Source organism: Castor canadensis, chromosome X (genome assembly GCF_047511655.1).
Source record: "Castor canadensis chromosome X, mCasCan1.hap1v2, whole genome shotgun sequence".
Classification (NCBI taxonomy): Eukaryota; Metazoa; Chordata; class Mammalia; order Rodentia; family Castoridae; genus Castor; species Castor canadensis.
In genome coordinates this window covers 76508617-76510906 of record NC_133405.1, presented here as the reverse complement: position 1 = coordinate 76510906, position 2290 = coordinate 76508617, and the positions used below count along the sequence as shown (strand labels likewise).

Sequence of the window (2290 nt, the reverse complement as noted above, 5' to 3'; positions counted from 1 at the left end):
ATGATTTTGTCTGGGGCTAGCCTCAGACCACAATCTTCCTACCTCTGACCGTCTGTGTAGCTGGGATAACAGGTGCATACCACCACGCCTGGCTTATTGTTTGAGACAGGGGTCTTGCTAACTTTTTGCCTGGGCTGGCCTCAAACCACCATTCTCCCAATCTTTACCTCCCAAGTAACAAAGATTATAGGCATGAGCCATTGCACCAGGCCTAAAAGTATTTTAAAAAGTTGTCCTATGTGATACCTAAAATCAACCCCATTTTTCATAACCATTCATTCTTCGTCATTATCTACAGATTCAGTTTTCTGTGCCTCTTCAGCTTTAGTTTCATCCTGTTCAAGTGGTTCAGTACCTTCCTCTCCAGCTTTATGCTTTACCTCCTTTCCTTTAGCATCTCTGCAAATCTTTTTTCTTTTATTCATATGTGCATACAATGTTTGGCTAATTTCTCCCCACTTCCCCCTGCCCCATCCCTTCCCCCCTCGCCCCCTCCCTTCCCCCCATCCCCTCCCTCTACCCCCCCACCCCCCTCGCTACCAGGCAGAAACTATTTTGCCCTTATCTCTGATTTTGTTGAAGAGAGAGTGTAAGCAATAATAGGAAGGACCAAGGGTTTTTGCTAGTCGAGATAAGGATAGGTATACAGGGAGTTGACCTGCATTGCTTTCCTGTACATGTGTGTTACCTTCTAAGTTAATTCTTCTCAAACTAACCTTTTCTCTAGTTCCTGGTCCCCTTCTCCTATTGGCCTCTGTTGCTTTAAAGTATCTGCTTTAGTTTCTCTGCATTGAGGGCAACAAATGCTATCTTGTTTTTTGGTTGTCTTACCTATCCTCATACCTCCCTTGTGTGCTCTCGCTTTATCATGTGATCAGAGTCCAGTCCCCTTTTTGTGTTTACTCTTGATCTAATGTCCACATATGAGGGAGAACATACGATTTTTGGTCTTTTGGGCCAGGCTAAGGTTATTTCTTAGCCATTTTTCTTGGCATAGGTTCAGGTTTTGGTAGAGTAGGTTGCACTAACAATCTGGCAGATTGTCTTATGGGCTCCTATTTAGTTACTTTGGATCTATCTTTGCCCTCTGTATGCTATAGAGATTTCATGTTTGGCATAATGACTGTGTTGGTGCAACAAAGAGTAAAGCAATGGTTTGGAACTGCTGGCACCACTTCTGGATGCTGTCTGTGCTGCAGTTGTTTATTTATAGGACACAGTGTAAGCCTGGATTTCACCATGCCATTTGGATTACAGTTGCTTTAAATTACAGTTTTTGAATTTTTTATTAGCATATGTTAATTGTACAGGAAGATTTCTTTATAACATTTACTTATGTGTGTACAATGTATCTTAATTAGATTAATCCCCTCCATCATTAGATTTGGGATATTGCTTTTCTCATTTTTCTTTGTTTCAATATGTTTTTATTTCCTTTTTAATTTCTTCTTTGATCCATTGACAATGAACTTCCCTAAATTCTTCCTTTTGTCAGTTTCTATACCATTGTGTTCAGAAAAGATGCTTGATGTGATTTCAGTCTTTTGAAATTTGTGAAGAGTTCTTTTGTGACCTATTCTGTAGAATGTTCTATATATGCTTGAGAATAATATATATTCTGCTCTTATTTAGTAGAATGTTTGTATATGTGTGTTAAGTCCATTTTACCTTAATTGTGCCATAAGTCCTTTGTTTCCTTATAAGTTTTCTGTCTGGATGATTTATCCATTGTTTCTCTCTTCAAATGTATTCATATCTGTTTTATATACTTAGATGCTTCCATCATGGGTATACACATTTATTATTTCTGTATCCTCTTGATGAGTAGATTCCTTTATGATCACACAATAACTTTCCTTGTCTCTTCTTGGAGACTTTATTTAAAGTCTATTTTTGACATTATATTTTTGCTTTTACTAATGAAATATGTCTCAAAAGAAGAATTATTTTTACTTTTGTTCTTGACAATTTGTAACAGAAACAACTTAGATGTAGATTTTTACTGATTAAGTTTATGGATTGTGTGTTGTGTGTTGAGATTGAAATCCTTTTATTTTCATTTTTCTGGGCTTAAGCACTTCATTTTTTTCTTTTTTATTATATTATTACTGTACTGGGGTTATATTGTGACATTTACAAAAGTTCTTAGAAGATATCATAATTGAATTCACACCCTCCATCATTTTCCTTTATCCCACCCCCTACCCTCATTCCTAGAATAGTTTCAACATGTCTCATTTTTCCATTTTCATACACAAGTACATAATATTTCCACTACATTTAGCCTTCT

At 36.8% G+C, this 2290-nt stretch overlaps 1 pseudogene; it reads right to left on the bottom strand.

Annotated features, from left to right (window-relative positions):
• Positions 1 to 275: 275 nt before the first annotated feature.
• Positions 276 to 1118, bottom strand: LOC141419743 (high mobility group nucleosome-binding domain-containing protein 3-like; annotated as a pseudogene).
• Positions 1119 to 2290: the final 1172 nt, after the last annotated feature.